Below are 22,541 nucleotides of genomic sequence, written 5' to 3'. Positions count from 1 at the left end.
CAATTTTACATTATCTTATTTGTCTGTATTTATAACTAAGTAGATTAGAGCACAGTATACGGACGGTCATTATGAAAGCAAAGTTAAAAACTGAGACGTAGTCACCCCACCACCTTCAACCTTAACAGATTGTACTGAAAATTTTAGAGCTCAGTTCCCATGATGGCATTCTTGATTATGGAGTAATTTCTTTTATCCCAATCATTAGTCATAATACATAGAAAAGTCTAAATATCCAGGAAATGAATAATAAAAAGAGTATATCATCATCAAACTTGCCTCTTCTCTGTCTACTCAGACTTCCAGAGAAGGAATAATATATGTATAGTTATTTGTGCCCCACAGAAAGAAGTTCAGAAAATATCTCTGCAATAATTAAATTTATTAGTTGCTTAATCTTAAAACTCCTTTCCAACTTCCCTGACACCCTTGTTAAAAATAAACTTCAAGTTTAAGATGGTGACTGGAGCATGTGGAAAATTTTTCTTTTTCCTCTGTTCTCCGTGTGCCCTGTCTGTCAGCTGTGGATTTTAATGTGACATTTTTCTTAGCTTCTTTACATTTCTACTGTGATCATTCCATCCAAACTTGGCAATCAATAGTTGAGTGGAATTTCAACTAACACATCTCAGATGTGTGTGCTCTTAGCCTGCGGGATATGAAAGGACTTAATTCAGGAGGCACCTCCGTCTAGCATCAAATCTAGACTAGTAATTGGTCTAGAACCTTACTGTAACTCGGTGGTCTCTTAATTTAAAATACAAATTAATCAAAAGGCTGACAGTATCACTTTTGTTGGATGAATGACAACAGGTTCATTACTTGTGTCGGCTGACTCTGTGCTGTTAACCAGGGAGTAAAAGTAAAGATTTGCTTCCTTTGTAGAACGTAAATGTCATGATTTATCTTCTGCCTGGGGCAAATTTTTCAAAAGAATACATTTTCAAATTTGGAAAATATTGAAAATGAATACCACATGCTTCCAGTAAGGGAAAATAATCTTTCTTACTAGAGCTCAAAATTTTTATTTCCATATATAGGCTTTCTCTAGTATGTTATTTGAGACAAATCAGTTTGCCTTTCTTATTTCTTTCTTCTCTATACTTAAGTGGATTGTGAATAATTTTCTCTAAGTAGTATTTTCGTCCTAATTTTCATTTATTTGGTAAAAAGAAACTAATATATAAAAACATAGCAATTATATACTTGGATACTCTAACTTTTACCTCCCTTTCTCTCTAGTATATCACACCTTCTATGTTCTGCTTTAAGATATAATTAAGGCTTTTTGTTATGATTCTGAGGGGAAAAAAATCAATCGACATGCTAAGGTAATGATAATAGATATTATCATGTATCCTTAATAACAAAGTCTGTGGATACTTTTCAAAGCCATTTTATAGACACATACTATTACATATTATTAGAAGCAATAAGAAATTATGTAAATAAGTACACATGATATTCTAACAAAAATCTGTCTAATAAAATAATCAACATGTTAACTAAGCAATTACTAGTGAATAAAACACTAATGAATGGAATTTCAGTTGCCAAATGACACAGGAATTTGTAAAAGTCATATATTAAACAGCATTGTACATGTGCGGAGTATTACAAAATATTGATATTTTTCCAGAAGACATATTTAGGGGAAGCCCAGAGTTTGAATAGAGTAAGCTGGTTTGGGGAATGGGATTCATAGTGATGAATAAGGTAGCCCAATTGAAATAACTACATGATGGAACCATATTTCCATCCAACTGCCCCTCATTCAAATGACAACTTCAGGCAATATAGTCTTCTAATCATTAAGAAATTAAATAAGAGTAATAGAAAGGATTGAAAGAATACTTTTCCTGCTATCTAGTACACACCTGTAAATGCTTAATTATATAGGTATCATGTTTGCTTTCCTACTGAATATGGGGCAGAGTTCCTGTCCTCCAGTAGTTAGTACTATATGAGGAATTCTGTCTGCTCAACAAAGCAAGTTAGGGTAATAATTAAATTATAAAACTATAATTGGTATTACTCATGTGAGCTGTAATGTCTTGATATCCTGTGATTTTATGATTGTGAATGTGTTGTTTTATTCCTCTTTGTATTTTGCATATGCTTTTTGTGGTAGCTTCACTTTCAATATCCAATGAGAATTTGAAACTCTGAAGATCCTAATATTATAAGATGTTAATGAACCATTATTTTAGATTTTACTACTATTATTGTTTTCCATGTTAATATTGAAATTTATAGCTAAAGGGGTCACAGCTGAGCAGTATAAGGCTCTTTAAAGTCACTTAAAAAAGTGTCAGCCTCATAGTCCTGTTCAGTAAGGCAATTCTCTGAATACAATCCCACAGTTTTGGGGGTGGGGGGGTGGGGATATCTAATCATGTTTGAGAGAACAGAATTAAAATGCAGAATGTTTAGAGATTTCATCTGAAATCCTGTCTCTTGGTGAAAAATAATTCAATGGTTTGGTTTGGAATTTTTAGCTTGCAGTTTTGGAACAACAATACCAAGAACTTGATGATGGAAGCTCAAGGGAACTGGTGTCCACATATTTCGAACAAAGCAGAGTAAGTGTTGAACCTTTAAAAAGTGAGGTTTTGTCCCAGCTTTGAAGTGTAGACTAAATGGTTACATTGAAAACATGGAGTTATGCACAACATTCTTCAGATATAACTATTACTAATACACTGTTTCCTTACACTTGTTTCTTCATTGTTACATTTATTTCTGGTTAAATTCTGTAAAGTAATTACTGAAGAAGAAAGGACTAGGGTTGTTTCCATAGCAACTGCCTCAGACCTCAGGCAATTCCCCAGTGAATCTGGGTAGTACTTGTAGACATAAATTGTTTCAAAGGCCAGTTGTGGCCCAACAGGGATATAGTTTTGATGAAACCCAGATGAACTGCAACTGTATTTTAGTCTATACTCCCACTTAAACTATAGTCAATTACCTACAGTAATAGTAGAACAGAAATAACATGAGTAATGAAATCTGCAGACCATCCCAAAGCATCATTTCAGCCAGCCAATGTCCAAACCCTCCTCCATCGACTTCTTACTAAAACAGCTTAGCTTGAATTAAAATGGACAGATGTAGTTTTCCATCTCTTACTGCGGTATAGGTGCCAATAGTTATATAAAATGATACTTAAAATTTGGTCAGAAAAGAAAAAAGACATATTACTTTTTGTCACTTTAGACATATGTTTCTGAGAAGTAGATGGGGGAGTTTCCATCCCCATTAGGGCTGTGGATACACATTGTTGTCATTTATAATAATGCTGTGGATACACATTGTTGTCATTTATAATAATACTGGAGAGAAGTAGGACTAAGTAAAATGTACTTGATTATTTGTTAAGATTATCATGCAAATTCCAATTAAACCAGGCAAGTTTCCTCTGCCTCCCTAAACCCCAGAGGAAGGGATAGCAGAGTATAAAAACAACGATAAATTTATTCATCCCTTAAGTCCAAGAGAATGATAAAGTGCAATCACAAAGTAGAGCATTGCCAGAACTTTGGAGAATGACAAATTATCATTAAATCAATTTACTTAGAGAAGGAGAGTTGGCAAGCTTAGGATAAGCAAGACAATTATAGCTAATGACATGGAGAGTTGATTAGCATGATGTAAATCCTACTGGCAGACATAGGAATTGCTATGAAAATATCAACATCCTTAGATTGCTCTGAAAATATGAATAATCATTAAATGTAATGAATCTATGCAAGCTACCAGAGAAACATGAAATTACTAGATAAAGCATTCTATATGCATCCTTTGGGGTCCACAATGAAAAATTTCAATGTAGTGGTCTACAACACACCCTCTAATCCATTCTAGCCTCAATCTTATCTCCAGCCATAACAGCATTTACAGAGCTGCTCTGATATCTCACTCATCAACACCAATGTCTAACAGCAAATTATTTGACACATGGGAATCAGGTAAGAAAAATAATAATGGCAAACAACACCATATGAAATAAATCACTAAAGAACTAGTAGGAGACAAAGACAATGAGGAAAATACAGAATATGACAAAGTATGATTGATATTCTCTAGAAATAAAATACATTTGTTATATTAAAACCAAACATGCAAGTGAACAGGCAATAAGACAAAGAAGCATGCAAGCAGATGAAACTGTTGGTACTTAAGATTAGAAAAAGTAAATGAAAATTTAAACAGAAAAATTGAAAGACAAAGTAAAGAAAAAATTCATTCGTTAAAATAATAATACAAAATGGAGTCATAGATGTAAACTAAAATTAATGGAGATATTAAGTAAGTTAAATATCAAGATTTTTAGGACTCGGGTTGTATGGATAAAGTCGGCTGAGTAAGGCACTGTCTCCATGACTCTGCTCCATTTCTGACTCTATGTTCCTGCTTGAGTTGCTGCCCTGACTCGCTTCATGAGGCACTACAACCGTAGGCTCAATTAAATCCTTGGTTCTCCCATTGCTTTCTCTCATAGTGCTTATCACAGCAACAGAAAGCAAACTAACATCCCACCTGTAATATATGTAAACTCAAACCATTACCATAAAGCAGGCATTACATAATGATAAAAGTGCCAATTCAGCAAGAAGATACCCAAAGCATAAATGCATGAGAATCCATAAAACAAGCACAGAATACTGTAGTGCGAATATCACCACAGAATACAGGAAGCAATAATTTGCATAATGAACGAAAAATACAATTTTACAACAACAGGAAGAGATTTTGTCAGATGCTATAAGCAGAAATCCAGGAACAAACAAACAAAACCAAGCAAATAAGCAAACAAACTTCTAACTCTAAAGAGGGATCAAACGAGGAATACGAAGCACCTGAATCCAATCACTTTATCAAGCACTAATCATCTTTCTGTGAAGAGCAACTGTGCTGAACAATGTGATGGTCCCTGTTGGCTATCAACATGGCAGGGTCTGTGATCACCCTGGAGGAAACGGTCAGGCAGAGACCTACAGTCAGCCAATATTCAGAGAGAGAGTCTAAATTGGAGGTTCTCCATCAGGTCTCTCCTCTTGGAGATAGGAGAATCCCACAGAAGAAGGGCAGGAAGATTATAAGAGTCAGAGGCAATATGCGCAGTTGAAGTTGTTATGAATTGATTCTTAAGATACTTGCTCTATAATTGATTCAACACTAAAAGACTATAATGGTAGGCACTAAAATCACACCAAATTGCAATTTTATTTTCACGAATGTAGAATGCCTTCTAAATCATGCCTGACAAATGCACCTTTTGTATATTCCCTCCTAATTTTGTGTCTTTTGAAGATGTTATAATCAGAGAATCAGAAACTGAGAATTTGGTAAAAAGAAATTAAATGTTTAATCTTGGTGTGTATGCTACATCCATAAAAAACCATTCAGGGAATTAGTATGGGCAGAGGGAGCTGAAAATAAGATCATTCTAACAATATATAGTTTATACTGTTGTGCCAACACTAAATACTATAGTCTTAGTAAGAGAATTAAAAATCCATACAATGTACTATGAAGCTTATCAGTTCTAACATGTCTTGAATCAGTGAGTCTGGACCTTATATGGTAAACGTGTGGCTGATGTAAGAGGGTTCTCCACGTGGCCATTCTAACATTAGCTTCACAAACATAGTCTTACTTTCTTCATATTAGTATGAAATATACAGGAAAATTTTACTTCTTTGCATTAAGAATAAAAATATCCAAAGAAATCTAAGAGAATTGGAAAGTTAAAATTCAAAATAAAATTTATGAATTAATTTTATTCTACTTAATGGTCCTTAAGGTAAGAAAGAAACACACATAAAGTCCATGTTTGGTTTTCTCCTTTCAGTTCCACACACATTTTTAACCCCTTTGTTCATTCTCCCGATTCTTTAATAACAACGTGCACAACAAGGCAGAGTCACAAGTTCAATACTGCTAAGTGGTCTCCCTAATTTATACAAAAACAAATCTTGAAATGATGCTGAAATGAGCTAAAATAACCTGTGTGTTCACATTCAGGACTCCTACTGTGGTTTGCTTTAAGGCGGATAGTTCAGTTTCACATCTTTGGTGAAAATTAAGGTAACAGTTGGAACCTGACTAGCTCCCTTGTTTCTGGCTCTGCAGTCTTTGAATGGGTTCTGACTGATAGGAACCACATGTGCCCCAGGAAACATAGACAGGGCAGGTTAGCCAGAGGGTTCTTCTGAACGGCAATATGCCTACAGACCAGCTACCTCTCTTGGGAAGCCTCTGAGAAAAGTGATCAACCTAGAGAAATTCCTAAGCATGAGGATTTATTAATCCTTTTATAAAAAATAGTAGCAATCAACTTTCTGATATTTATTCTAAAACTGAAATGTGGCCTTCCTATAAAGTGTTTTCTTAAACTGTTGGAACTCTCTCAAATGTCCAAATCATTCCACAGAAGAGTACTCTGTGACAAAATGAAGTGTTCTTAACTTATAAAATGTATCTTCTAAATTACCCGCAAAGATATATATCAGTATATCTAAGTTTTATGAGAATTTTTAATATCCAAAAGCATATATTTAAAAAGAATCTTACCTCCTTCAAGTTCTTACTACTGGAGAAACATTTCTTCAGCCCAACTTGTTATTTTAAGGACCTGAACATTTTAAGTGCCTACAAAAATAACATGATCATTGTTAGAATTCAATCTAAATCCAACATTTAGGCATCTTAAACAGAGGTTTCTCAAAACCAAAAGTTACCCTCAAAGGCCTTGAACTCTTTCCATATCTACTAGAACAGTAAAATGGCAATCTGGAAAGAGGCCGTAGCAGGCAGGCATTAACTTCAGCACCATCTTCTTTGACTCCACAGAACAAGTTAACAATTTATATTCACTAAGCATATTGAGGACCCTTGAAATAAATTGTGTTTGGGGCTCTCATAGAAGAAGCTGCAACCCTAACACAGTCTACTGCTTTGTCTTAATGCTATGATGTTCTCAGCATTTCATCAATGTTGAAAGGCTCCAACTGACCACACAGCTAAACAGTCCATCATGCTACTTCAACATTTCACTTCAACAACAGGTTTGTATTCATTATCTATATTGTTATTCTGACTAAAGACAAAAGGTGAGGTAAGAGTTACAACTGAAATTTTTAAATAAAAGTTCAAAACAAACTTAAGCAATTTCATTATACTATACCACACACTTTGTAAGAGTGACTAGATATCTATCACATTGAATAAATAATAAAAAGAACTTAGAAAACCAAATAAAATAATTAGAATATGACCCAAGATTTAATATTTTATTTTTTAGAAAGAATAAGTTGCTCAAAACAAAAAGAGGAGTAGTGAAGTGGAGATTCAGAAGATTCAAAGATTTATCTCACTAAACTTAATGTTATCAAAGTTCAAAGAACCAGTAGCGTGTTATGTTCTAAGTGCTGAACTAACAGCTACTTCATAGCTAGAACTTTGTTTTTTGAACTGTACAATTTTGAGAAATAAAGAGTATTTTATACTGCTGCATTTTTGAGAACTATATGCTATTCTTTTAGAGTCAATAGATATTTATTATTACTCTTGCTATGCGAATAAATTAGAGAAAAAAGTAAGCCTTGGTTTAAGCAAAAGAATAATTCTTTAATCCAATTGTGAAGACAGATGTCAATGGCACATTAAACATCTGTTGGATCTGTGTATTATAGGGTAGTGGGATTGTTTCAAGGAACTGATTAAAGGGGGAAAAGGCCTTGTGGCGGGAGGAGTGTTTCTGAAGTCTCGTCTGTCTCGAGTTATTCATTTTCCTGGTGCCATGTTTAGCAATCAAAATCTCATGTATGAGCCGGGCGGTGGTGGCTCACGCCTTTAATCCCAGCACTCGGGAGGCAGAGCCAGGCGAATCTCTGTGAGTTCGAGGCCAGCCTGGGCTACCAAGTGAGTTCCAGGAAAGGCGCAAAGCTACACAGAGAAACACTGTCTCGAAAAACCAAAAAAAAAAAAAAAAAAACAAAACAAAAAAAAACAAAACAAACTCATGTATGAGAGGCAACTATCACTGAGCTACATTCACAGTTTTCATCTGTGTAGATATGAAATTCCTATAATACATAACAAGGACAGAGTCTGAGGAAGTTAGATAGGAAAAGCTAACTCTTAACAATGAGGGAAAGCGGCATAATGGAGTGGAAGAATTAGGCTGAGCATACAGCATTTATTTGCCTAGCAGCCAGCCTGGAAAGAAAGAAATAGAAGATGGAGGAGGGATAGCAGCTACAAAGGCTATCTCTTAATGTCCTGAGGACTTACCTTCAGGCTTTGGGAGGAGAAAAGAGACTCCTCAGGATGTGGGGCTGAGGAGCTAATAGAGCGCTATCTCACCTCCAATCTTAATGATTTAAGTGGTGTTAGGAGGAAATAGCTGCCTCTTGAAAGATGGTGTGAGAAGCAGTCAGGAGGCTTCAGGTGCAAAGAAGATAAGGGAGAATACACAAAAGTGTTTGAAGATAGAAAGGCTTTGTTGGTGAGTTCCAGAGAGCATCAGGAGACAATCAGGAGACAGAAGTAGAGGATCAGGATTAGTTTTAGTGATGGTGATGACATGAAAGTTCTGGGTTCTCTTTAGTGACTGACATAAAGCAAGAAAGTGGGCATGATAAGGTAAGTCCTGAGTTTCCCCAAACAGACAATAGTGATTAGTCTGAGTGTCAGTGGGATCAAAGGGATGTCATGACTTTTTTGCTAGGAATGTTCAGGAATTAGGGGTATCCACTGCACTCTTGACCTGAAAATGGGTGTTTTCTAAGACAGATCTTTCTAAGTTAGCATAAAGGCAGTCTTTCCTGCCTCTTGCACTGCTGGCCTGGAGGAGAAGGGTGTCTGTCATATGTGGACTTCCTTCTAGCATACATAGAGAACTGGAATAAGAGGAGCAAAGATGCTGGACATGGTTAGGGATGCCCTCTTGGTGACGTTTCATCTGCAATATGAAGAGCTTTGTGAATATCTTAGGAATAAAAAAGGAGCAATAAACAAGAGTGCTCTGAGGTTAGATCATATGCAGAAGAATATCCAGAAACAGATGAAGTCATCAGTTGTGAGAGAGCAGGGTGATGGGATGGAGGCAGTGGTGCAAGATGTAATTCAAGGACTGCTGTGACCAAATTCAAAACAAGAACTACAAATATTGTTGACACCTATCCCATAAAAATAACTTCCTACTCTATGAAAATATACTAGTTAAGTGAAGATAGTGCAGAAAACACAGGCACATGCGCACACAAACACACACACACACACACACACACACACTCACACACACACACATACAATGTAAATATTATAACAAAAACAGCTTATTTCCATAATAAAGGCCTCAGAGTACAATCACAATATTGATAAAATATCACTCTACTAAACAGACTATACCTCAAAAAACTAGTTACAACTATAGTTAGATGTATTTACTTGGCAGGATATGCTGTCCACAGCCTTGATAGCCCCGAGAACATCCTGCACAGATGAGCTGGCCCACCTCTCTGGAGAAGATTAGATGAGCCAATGATGCAACCACAGACACAAAGTAACTGTTCCAACCTGACAGTTCTTTTTTATAATCCACACTATATAATTTTTCTACAAAAGAAAAAAATCTGTCAAAATGCGCTCCATTAGTGTCAGGTAAAGATTCCTAAGGAGCAAACTCTTTAAATTGCTGTAAAATGATAGTAACAAGGAAACTTAAATGGGAAATTCCTAATGCAAGTAGATTAAAATTCTTTATCTTATCTGTTTCTTCGCTTTGATCCTGGCATTCTCTTGGAAACTCTAAAGGGATTGTGACTTTGACAAATACAATGTCTGGTGGTTCTTGCACTGCTGTACTATGAACAAATAAAGCATTCTACTCTCCGCTGAACCTGTTTTTATTAAGCAATGATTTACTAAGAGTTTTGAAAAATGAAACTGATACTGGCTATTTAATTTAAAAACCACAGTACATTTATTAGAAACACTGAAAACTGGCATTAATATTGGTAGGAAAGTTGATTTCAAATTTAAAACATCTTTCTCTTCCCCCATTTCTTGTCTTTATTTTCTTTTTCTTTTTTCTGTCTGTCTATCATAAGAAAAGGAAGTTAAGATTTGGGCAATCACTTGGAATAAGTCAAAAATTATCAATTGAGATTTAATTTTATGTACCATGCAGGATTCCAAATAGTTTTGATTCAAAATAATAGACTGATAATATTTCTATTAAGACAAATATTTTAATATTTAAATTACATTCAAGTGTATACAATTTAGTAATTTTAAATCATTATTTATCATTACTTTTAGAATACTTATTAAACAAATTTAATTACTTAGGACGATTTGCATTTTGGGGTTTTGACTATGGCCTCACAATTACTGGGAAAGCATTCTAATACTGAACTGCATGCTTATCTTTTTGTTTTCTTAGTTTGCATTGGGAAATGGGGTCTTACTGAGTTATATAGGCTAGTCTTCAACTCTCCAGTGCTTGTAGAGTAATTGGTGTTTCAGGCCTGTACCACCAACAAGTTCTCTTCAGGAAATGTTTTAAGTGAGAAATTAAATTACACATTTGATATTTGCATCAAAGGTATAGGCTAATGCATTTGAAATGCTAGGGATGGGACTCACCAATACAAATTAGTGCCACATTGGGCCGCAGAAGACCTAATACAGCTTCCAACATCCATACCAATGCTCTTATTTACCGAAGATGGAAAAAAAAAAAAAAAGGTTTAATTTGCTCAACATACTTCTGTGGAATCTGTCTTGTAAGTAACTTTTTTTGATCATTCTTCATTTTGGAATATTATCATCTTTTAGTTTAGAATAGTCTTGAAACAAAACATTTCACTATTTTATTTTACACTAACATTATACTGGCCATATGAAAAAAAATGAATAATAAGACCTTCATAATAAATAGTGCTCCAAATTACCTTTTTGATTTTACAGTAGATGTTAACTTGACCTGAACAAATATTGGAGATAATCTGGGCACCTTGAAAGATCATAAAGGAAGCCCCACTGATAATCAATGTTTGTTAAAAAAAATCTTCCTTTAAAATTCAAGGAAAATAATTTTTATAAATGGTTTATAAAAATTATATAAATTGTTATTAAAATAATCATCTATCACTTAAATCATTAAACTCATTTATTTGATAAGATTATCTTCTAAATTTTTATTCATATATATCATATGATAGCTACAAATTATTTTCATGTAAATGAACCTTATGAAATATATCCTATCATATGAATGACATTCTGTTATACACTTATAGATCAATGCTTTGCTCAGCCATCATCAGAAAAACTTCCTCCTGCAGCAGATGGGAACAAATACAGAGACCCACAGCCAGACATTATGCAGAGAGTAAGAGACCTTGGAACTCTCAGCCCTAGACAGGATGTCTTCATCAATCCCAATCCTCATGGCTCAAGGAACTCAGTGGAAAAAGGAGGCAGAAAGATTGTAATAGCCAGAAGGATTGGAGGATATCGAGAAACAAGGTCTCCTAAATCAATATGACCAAAACTTATAGGAACTCAGAGGCTGAGGCAGCATGTACAGGGTCTTACCTGGGTTGGCACCAGTTATGGTCCTGGAGCTGAAAGCAGAAGTGGGCAAATGTCCCCAGAAGCTATCTCCAACTGATAACCACTTGCAAATGAAAATTAAGTTTCCTCCAAGGGAGTCTCACTGGGAAAACAAACTACTCTTAAGGGTAGGCTGAATGCCCTGCAGTAGATGGTCTACAAAAATGATCTCAATGGAATCTTTGGAAGTACCTTGTCTCATAATGTCATGTCAGGGAACTTCCATTTTTTAAAAATCTTATTTATTTTATTACATTTTTATATTTCCTTTTCTTCTGTCTTCCAACTGTGCAGGTCCTTTGCACATATATCATGGCTTCCAGTTTTGTGTGGCCATGGAATTCCTGAGTGTGAGAATGAGTGGGCCTCTGTTTCTTGTGTCTTCTCTTAGGTTCTTTTCCTTCTGTATTTTTTTGTGTTTGTTTGTTTTCTTGTGTTTTTTTTTTGTCCAAGTCCAATTTGTTAGTTTTGTTTTTAACTTATTTTATTATTATTCCAAAGATGCCAGGTTGTTTTCTAATGAGAGACAGAAAGGGGGTGGATGCAGATTTGAGGGGAAATGGGAAGCGACTGGGAGAAGTAAAAGAAGGGTAAACCATAATTGGAATATATTATGTGAGGTAAAATCATATTTTCAATAAAAGCAAGAGAGAGAACTATACCCTGAGTACAGCATGTAAACAATAGAGATAAATGCATAACAATCCCTGTAGAATCCTTAGTTATGTTGTGTAGATTTTGTCATGATTCTAATTAAATAAAGTGTCAGCTTCTCTCTCAATTCAATCACAGCTAAAAACATTATTGAAACATTAGTTCTTCACGTTTGTGACACTATTCTAAAGGAGGCTTTCCAACATAATTTACTATTTTTATTTTTGAAACGTTATATAGTATTGATTCGCTTTTCACTAGCAGGCTGATTTTAATTCCATCATGCCTAAGAATTAGTTCATGTTTTAAAATACCAACTGTTAGACATCTAAGCATTTATTTTTTCTAAAGTTCTATTACCATCTATATGAAAACAAACTCTGAGGACAAAACATTCAAAATCATGAGAAGAGTGAAGATTTTGAGTCTCTAGCACCAGATAGTAATCCCCCCCCAAACACAGCTATTAATTTGTAATTCTTTAGTGATAAATCAAGCTAATTATGTTGTCTGTGGTTTTTGACATTTGATCTAAAGGCTTTCATTTTCAACTAATTTTCTTTAAACTGATATTTTCCCTCTTATGTTAGATGGTACCATTTAAACGTTTACTCTTGTAATAATTAGAGTTTTAAGAGATACATAGGAACATCTTTGAGTCAGTTTGCAATAAGTCCTCAGATATATGCTCTCTTCCTATATGTTTGCCAAGAGGGAAATCATTTTTTTTAAAATTCCCTACTATAAATTTCCTACCATAGCTTGTCATGCCCACTCAAAACCCAGTTCTTATGTACCACACATTCTCGTTCATGTATTGAATCATCAACTGTCGCTCTGAGGACATTATACCTGTGGCTGGGATGAACAGAGGAGAGGGGTGGATGAGTTTGACCAATGTGTTCTTAGTTTACATTTGAGGTGGAGCAAGAGGCTCGGGTTTGCTATTGCACAAAGGATGATTGCAGAAAACAATAACGTACTGTCCATGTCAGAAACTAGTAAGAACTCATTTTGAAAGTTTTCATCACAAAGAAATGATAAATGTTTAAGGAGAAAGGAATTTTTAACTTGATCTACACATCACATAATATATCAAGTTAAATATTAAGTTACTGTTTATATGTATGATTTTATGCTTTTAAATTTTGTGTATAAATTTTTAAAAAATTAATTCAAATATGAGTAATAGCCCATTTGTAAAGAACTTATTCACCTAACATTCTAGAACCCATAGGCCCCTCTTTGCACTCACCTCCCCAAACAAACACCAAACTCAAAACTAATAGTTTGATGCCTATAAAGCCTTATTGGAACTCAGGGGGTTTATAGTTGTACAAGTGACATAAAATGCTAATCTTTCGAGGAAAGCAATCTATGAGTTGCTTTCCTGAAACAGTATGAACATACAAACTATGGGAAAACACCACAGCATAAGACAAACTTCCTGCATCCTCATCTTCATGCGTGACATTCATGGGACAGTGGCACGTGACTCCAGCCACCCGTGGAGCAGAAGCCACCTATGGTATGTCATTCTGCTTTTCCTTCCCCCAGGAGACTAGTGTGGATTTTTTTTTTAACTTTAGAATTATGACACACAGCCTAAGCTGTCTTGTGATGGATATAGAACATGTGCAATATACAAACTTTATTGTTTCTAGGAACACAGATGTTGGGGTCAACTTTGTGTTTTTTTTTTCTTTATTCCTTTCTTCTGTCTTTGTTTTTTAATACCATAGTACAACCTAGTTTAGCCTAACTTATGGACTAATGCAACAGAAAGCACACAAAGGTGAAAGAAAGAAATGTTAAAACACAAACGTGTGTGCGTGCGCATGCGTGCACACACACACACACAGACACACACACACAGACACACACACACTACACAGTGTCAGAAATGTTAACATTGCCTAGCCAAGAACTGTCCTTTAGATAGGACTCATTTTGTGCTGTCTACACTAGCAAGAATTCCAGGGAGCTGGCAGCTAGGAATTGGACTGACAATTATTTTCCTAAGAAAAGCTATTTCAGGTGAGGATTCGGCTCAGTAGCAAAATGCTTGCCTAGCATTCATGAGACCCTAGCTTTGATCCCTAGATCTAGAAATGAAAAAAAAAAATTTCTAAATATACAAAGGAGAAATAAAATTAATAACAGAGAATGTTGTTACATTTCCTTTAATCTCATAATAATTCTAACACTATATAATAGACTATGAATAGTAAATGAATATCAAGCTAATTGAAGAGAATATTATTAAGATAATTGATTGCTAGTTATAATCTTCTATGTATTTTATCCAATGGATTGGAGCAGGAAGCCGATCATCTCCAATAAGGTAATCTCATCAAATCAAATTTCACAGAGCAGTAAAAGAACATATTACAGTGAAAGTCAAAAGTAAGAGTTAACGATGGGTTTGAGAGTCAGGTGAGCTGGTATACTAGGTGAATATATGTGGTGAAAGGAAGGGGCAGGAAGTGTTCTCTGTTGCCTTTACCTTCTGACATCTTTGTTTTGTAATGCCATCTGAATGTAGGCACAAACCCCATGAAATAAAGACTACAAGCTCTGAGAATTCCAGGCTTTCTACATCTCCATGTCTGATATACTCAACATTATGATTTTAAGGACATTGTTTAAAATCATAGTTAGTTAGATGTGGCAAAGAAGATGGGAAAGACCATGGGGCCTCGACCCTACATAAAGAACTACAGGTAACCAAGGAGTCCTGAGAGTGGGAGAGACAGGCTTCCCCAGGGAAGAGCACAAAAATTCGTTATACAGTACCAAACCGTCAGCCCTGAAAACACAAATAAAATTAACATTACACCAACTGAGCAAGACTTTATGTATTTAGGGATATATATATACATATACATATACATATATATATACACACAATATAAGTATGCATGTAATAACAATAAAAATATGCCATAAGTTTGAAAGAGAGCAAGAAGATATGTGTGGAAGTGTCTAGAGGCAAGGCAGGAAAGAGAAAGTAATGTAATTATATTATAATATCAACATAAATAAAAAATGAATAACAGAATTATTAAGGTATGAAATCATAATAAAAAGAATAAAAAGCTACCTAGATCACTTTTTATAGACTAGACACACATAATGGCTTCTAACTCTTAAATAGTACACGTAAAATTTATTCTTCTTGTAAAAACAGTAGTACATACTAATTTTTGGTGAATAATATCAAATTTACTCCTAATAATAATTATTATTACAATTGGTATATATTAAAGGGATAAATGCACCATACATTCTTACAAATTTCTGCTCTAAACAACTAAATTTACCATTGTCTTTATTGCCTTATTTAAGAACTCTATCATAAACTTTTTCTGTAATAACTTATTTTAATGTATTCAAATTTATGTATTGTATCTTACATGAATATATTTTGATTCTACTGAATTTTAATTATTAATTGACTCAACAATTTGAGAACTCAATATAAATGCTTACATTAAATAATCAGTTTTTTTTAATTTTGATTCCTCTTTTTTATTTGTTTGGCATTTTTAAAATTAAGTGCTTCTTGTTTTTATTGTCTTCTACTTTTTCTTGTTTTTTTAAAATGCTGATATGAAATTGTTTAAATTGAACATAACTATTTCAAATTATATTTATGTCTAGATTATATAAAGACCTATCTGGAAACAAATCAGCTAACATTTTCAAATTTTAATAATGCAAAACTAAAGAATGTAAACCCACGAATGAGCAGAGTACTTATTTCACAGCACATGGAGTGACAGCATGGGAAGTAAGCCTGTCACGGGCTGCCGTACAAACATCCCTCTGTCTTGGAATCCCACAAGTACATTACCCTTCTACCAAGTAATTAACAAGATGATAGCGGTGGGCTAAGTCCATATATTGCGTTATTATCGGAGGAGAGAGAGGTAGGGGAAGAGAGAGAAAGAGAGAGAGAGAAAGAGTTACCATTAGGTGCTCCTGTGAATCTTCCTTCTTATTACTTGCTGATGACTTTATGAAGCAGATTTTTTAATCTTCCAGAATCATATTTTTGTTTTAAAACCAGAATCGGATATTTTCCCCCAAACAGCTAGTGTCCAGATGTAAAAAGAACGGAAAGTGGCGGTAGGGTGCCCTCAATCGAGGTGATTAAATGCAGGCTCTGCACTCTGTCAAAACCCTTTTCCTGCCTCACATTTTCTAAAAATGGAAAAGGTGAAGCTTTCACACATAGCGGGCTCCAAATAAACAGTGCGCCCAGCACACAGCTCGTGATACCAGCAAAAACATTTTCTCACACATCAGGAAATTCTTCTGCTAGCTGGTCCCTTCCATCCTAATAGGACATTTCTCCATATTAATGTGAAATTCAGTATAGGAACCCTGAAAATTCTGCATCCCTCAGGCTATGTGTGTCCCAAAGAAGCATTAGCCATGTGTAGCCTTAAGGGACTTTTATACAAAATTTACTGGAATAACATATAGTTTACTCGGAAGAGAAAAGAAAAGAAAACTGGGTCACTACGGTTAATGCTGGTAACATAAACCTATTAAAGTTATTTTACTTTTCTGTTTTTTACCTTCCTGTTTTATAGAGAGAAGCATTGTGTTTAGAAGATGAAACCTGAACTAGATGATAGTTACCCATGAAGTTGTTGATCAGTGGCTGCCATAACTATCGCGCATTATTCACATCATCCAGCCAGCATCCTAAGACTGACAGACTGGTGTTTGGTTATTGTTGTTGTTCCTGTGTTTTGGGTTTGTTGTTGTTTTTAACCTTTTAGTTTTAACTCGTGTGTGATATACACATGCTTTGCCTAAACACTACTCTGTGTTTTCAGTTTGGAATCTGAAAATTAAACACCTCTAACGGCTGGCTCTTCGGTGTCTTGCTGTGTGCTCTTTCTGTCCTGACGTTTGCAGTACATTTCACATTCGCTATACTTCACTACCCCTTGTCTCAACATATTCCATCAGTTATTATGGTCTCTGAGTGGCCGATCAATTATTTAGCTGAAATAACTGTTCTCTGGTGGATAGCATTCTTAGGATGAACTCCTTGAAATGCAACCACCCCAGAAAATCATTCACTACAAAATTGAATTGGACACATCATATTTCTAAATAATCTTTGAAAATGTGACTTAAGAAAATGTATTTGTTTCTTAAAATTCAAACAATTAAGAAATACTAATAACTGTTATATACTGGAGAAGAAATTGTATGAATGGTTAGATAAATGTGACATTTTTCAAAGAAATTTGTCATAAAGTACTTTTAGGTCATATCAGAGCCTCTGTTTTCTTCTTCAATGAAATGAATGAGCAATAATCATTTCTTAAGCAATTTAGCATGAAATTGCCACTTTTGAACTTATCAAATGAAAATATGTGCATTTGAAGATAAAATAGGTATATTTCTTATTTGACTCTATGACTTTTTTAGCTTCTAAATGTTAATATCACATTGATAATCACAAATTAGTTGGTAATTACTTTAAAATCTAGTTTAAAAAGGGAAATCACTTAAAAACCATGGCCAGTTTTATAACTTAGTAATTAAGCTTCACTTGCTTGTTAGAACTTTTGCTGTCAGTTACCATGAGGCATGTACGAAATAAATCCTTGATCATAAGAACCCATTTTGAAAATAAAGCATCTTAACCTGATCACCGACAAACAAAACAGAGGAAAACCCCACTCCCTCACTATTACCACTGCATAGGGATTGCCTTCCACTTCCCATCTTTCCACGTTGTCCACTCTTGACATTCACGTACTTCTTTAATTTCTTTGGGGGTTTCATTTTCATCATAAAGCTGTAACTGTGTTAGACATTTACAGTATTAGCACATGCTTAATGTAATGGCAGTTACTGTTGTCAGTGATTTTACACCTGCCACCCTTCCCCTCTCACTCATTGTCTCCTGACTGCTGTGTGAAGGCCGGCTTTCAGGCTTTCTGGTAGTCTGACGGGGCCATCTCTTCTTGGGATTTTAGTATCTCTTTCTGTGTCCTTCATTTCAAATGGCATCTTTGCAGACTGCAGTGTTACTCCTAGAAAATTTTTCTTTGAGCATCATGTAGAGTTTTTCTCATCCTCTCTGGCTTTCTCCTGTTTCCATCTGTTGTGATGAGAATTAGGACTTTCGAACGTGTGTTTCTACTATGTCTGATTTACTTCATGTTCTCCTCTGTCTCAGATCTTCTCTTTATCTTCCATCTTTCAGTCCTTGATTAGAGTTTTAGAGTTCAGGGATTTGACTGAAATCTGACAGGGAATCTTTGACTTTCCTGTTCTTGTATATTTGTAACCTTTTCTGTCTTTTGGAAGTATTCTACTACTACTTTTTTTAGATGAGATTTCTAGCTTATTAGTATTCTCAGGCCCCTTTGGCTACAATATCCATCTACAATGCTGTTCCAAATCCCCCAGTGCGTTCCTTTATTACTCTTCATCTGTTTATCACTCTTCTCTTTAGGCTGTGTATTTTCACATACCCAGTTTCTAAGACCAAATTTGACTCTTCTATGTGATCTATGCTGCTATTGACATACCCCACACCAGTACTCACCTCAAAGAATTGCTTTTGAGTTTTAGAAATTGCTTCATCATGGTATTATTCTTCTATTAGAGTACTCTATCTTAGCTCTTTCTTTTCTGGAAGCTCATTAAGCTTATTTAAAGCAAATGTTTCAATTTTTCCTCCTGAAAATTCACATGCCTTGTATAGTTCCTGGCCAACAAATATCACAATATCTTGGGTAAACATATTCTAAAAATTCCTGATGTATGTGGATAAAACATTGAAGGGGTTCCATCCATACCATGTGATTGGTCAGTGTTTGTTTGCACTTGACCTTCTAGGAATTCTATGTGGGCTTTGAACCTATAGTCAATTCTACCTTAGCTCTGGATGACATCTCTGCTCAAAATTCACCCCAGATCTGCTTTTTATGTCCTGTCACAGCTTTGATATCAGAGAGTGACCAAAATCCCTTTTTATCCCTAATCCAAATTTCATCATTCATCACAAACATGTAAAGTACCTAAGAGGTGATCACCTCTTCCCTAGCCTCTTCCTTAGAGACTAGTGGAGACCCAGATGCCTCCTTGGAAGCCACATCTGTGTCTATGCAAACACACTCAGAATACTCTATTATAAACACAGTATGTGAAGAGTTTCTTACATGATTAAGAAAACTTAAAGCAAAATAAAATATCCATTACAATATAGCAAGAGACAAACACTATAGAAGAACGGGACTGAAAAAATATATAGCGTGGGAGGGGATGGTGAAAGATTTTTGCATTTATTAGCATATTTTAGAATAATGTGTTATATTTGGATTTACTTTCTTTATGGTCATGCTAATTTGCAATCATTTCAAGGTAGCAAGTTATGATAAAATGTATTCTTCTGTAAGCTTTATAGTAAGCATAAAACAAAAATTTAGAAACATCAAACCTAAATAATCAGCCAGGAATCAAAACACATTGCAAGAATAAATCCTTAACCATAGGGAATAATATTAGGCAGGGAGAAAAAAAGAAATGAGCTACAAGAAAGCTAGAAAATAGTTAAAAATACACTACAATAAAACTTATCTATGCATAATTACCTTTTAAAGGTTATAGTGGATTAAATTATAAAGTTAGAAGACATATAGTGATGAAATGCATAAAGTTAACAACAAATAAGTATGGTTGACGGTAAGACACTTATTCCACCTCTAAGGGCATGTCAAACTCACTTGCTGTGTGACATTAGTCTTCTTACCAGTAAAATGAAAATCACAGTACTGCCTACCTGTTAGAATGAAACAGTTTAATACTTGCATAACATAGTGACTGTCAAATTAGCTGTGGATTACAGATCATTACTTCAATGTTATCTTCCTCATCACCATCAGCTCTACCTATTTTTAATATATTCAAGGGAATGTTCTACTTGAAGAATGATAAAATTATTTTGATGATTTTATAAAAAGAGGAAATCAGATTAGTCATATTTAGACTCATTTTGAGCTTTTGCTTTTTTAAGTAGTAAAAAGTTCTTTCTTCCCAGATGTCTTTAACTTATGTTAAGTTGAAAAAACACCTAACAATTACTAATGGGATAAAACTAAACTAGTTGTGTTCTTTTCTCTATAATACTATTTATCAAAGCCCATAATCAGCAAGAGTATTCAACTCCTTTTGCAAAAATGCAATTCTCTGGAGTTTGTTTGCTGAAGTGAGCACATGTTCTCTTTAGCAAACCTCTTAGTCTGTGTTCCTTTGGCACTAACCACTGCACAATGAAACATGTCACCAGTGACAGACAGACCTCCTTTAGCTAAATCAGAGTGAAAGTACTATTCTCTTCTTATAAAGAATCCATTTTTTGTGATGAAGAGACATCATATCATTTCCTGAGTAGACATTCACAAGAGGGTATTTAAAGCATATGAATTAAAAAATAAATAAATAAAAAGAATTTTGGGAAGACTAGAATCTTGCAGAAATTAAATAAATAAAAATAAAACCATCCTTGTTTCCAAGCTAAGCATGACCCCTTTTGTATAATGAACTGTAGGTCTCTAAACAAATGGAGAGCTTATTTTTTTTTTATTATATTCCTTCATGAACCTTATGGACAGATGTGGCCTTAGTCATGCATCATGGTTGATTACTATCATTTCAGTTTATGCAACACAGACTAAGGATTTTATTTTTTAATTTAACATTTAATTTCTTTGGTATTACAGTAGACAAAAAGCAATATCCCATGATTTTTTCTTTGTTATAGCACATCTGCACAATAAAAATATTTATGTCAAATATGTTATGTCAAAAATATTTACAATGTGACTTTACAATCATGTATGTCTGTTTATTCTCTTTCAGAATGTAATCCATTGTTTAAAATGTGGTTTTAAAGATAGTGTTTTAAAGTTTCTTACTATGAATTGTTCCCTGATGTATTTTAGAAAGTGGAAGAATCAACACCATGTGAAAATGTGTAAATAAAAATATCCAAAAAAACATAGTTGTGATCATGATAACCAAACGTATGTTCCTGGCACCATGAGCCAAAGATTTTTTTAAATTACGGGGCAATGAAAACTTTCAAATATTGTGGAGCTACAGCAGTCTGAATTTATTGGTGGGGTGTATCTTTAAGGTGGCTTCTCATCAAACAAGTGCTGCAGGGTGACGGAAATCAGCCTGGCTTTCCAATCCAATCACTTTCATTAGTAAGTAGCTGGTAAACAGGGACAATTAACAGCAGATCACTCCATAGTTTCTGAGCTCACAGTTGACCGTAGTCATGGATATAAAGTTAATGTTGAATTGACTGAGGAATTCTACCCTGTAGTAATCTGCCAACTCTAATGAAGGAACAGAAATGGGACTCGTGCAGAAAAAAGAGACAAGAATATGTGCTTGAAACAAGCAAAGGATGCTTCTGGGTGACAGAAAAAAAATGAATATATATATATACACTTGCTTTAGAAATCACCTCTTACCAGATGAGAATTCTATACAACAAAATACAAAAATTCTTTTGATTGTTAACAGGAATATTCACAATAATTTCAGAGTTCATTTTTTTCTAATTGAAATTTATTATGAATCTCATTAATAATAAATGACATTGATCTATTTGTTTATGTGCATGTGTGTAAGTATATATATATATATATATATATATATATATATATATATATATATGTCAGTGTGCATCTGCCATGGCACACATGTGGAGGAGAGAACAATTTGTTGGAATTTATTGTATTCTGTTTTGTGAGTCTCAGAGATCAAACTCAGGTCGTTAGGCCTTTACCCACTGAGCCATATCACCAGTTTTATAAAAATAAATACATATAAAATATACTTAATTAAACAGACCATAAAATATGGAAGGGAATGTATACAAAAATTTATAATTCACCTGCATGTATAATAATTGTCAACCAAAAGCTTTCATTCTTTTAGCAATCAACATATATTGATTGATAGAATACATGTCTCATGAGAAAATAGAAAAACTGAAATTTTAGTAGCCACAAGAAATTTAGCTTGCCAAAAAACTGTACCTAAACTGAATAGAGATGCATGCTACTGAAACAGTATAGAATCAAATGTTATAACAAATGCTATGTGTACAGTAATTCATATTTGCTTGTATTTATAGAAGAGGTTTATGGATTTATAACAGTATAATGCTATATACATTTATCTATTTATTATCTACCTATTAACCT

General features: G+C 34.3%; 1 protein-coding gene across 1 annotated transcript in view; it reads right to left on the bottom strand.

The window, feature by feature from the left end:
- Sema3a (semaphorin 3A) overlaps nucleotides 1-6,656 on the bottom strand; it is a 289,957-nt gene extending 283,301 nt beyond the window's left edge. The window contains exon 1 of the mRNA XM_028862052.2: nucleotides 6,577-6,656. The gene's annotated coding sequence lies outside the window, so the exon portion shown is untranslated. The remainder of the gene's footprint in view (nucleotides 1-6,576) is intronic.
- Between the last annotated feature and the right edge of the window lie 15,885 nt (nucleotides 6,657-22,541).

The sequence above is a fragment of the Peromyscus leucopus genome, chromosome 3 (genome assembly GCF_004664715.2).
Source record: "Peromyscus leucopus breed LL Stock chromosome 3, UCI_PerLeu_2.1, whole genome shotgun sequence".
NCBI classification, from domain to species: Eukaryota; Metazoa; Chordata; class Mammalia; order Rodentia; family Cricetidae; genus Peromyscus; species Peromyscus leucopus.
This window is presented reverse-complemented; position numbering and strand designations above follow the sequence as displayed.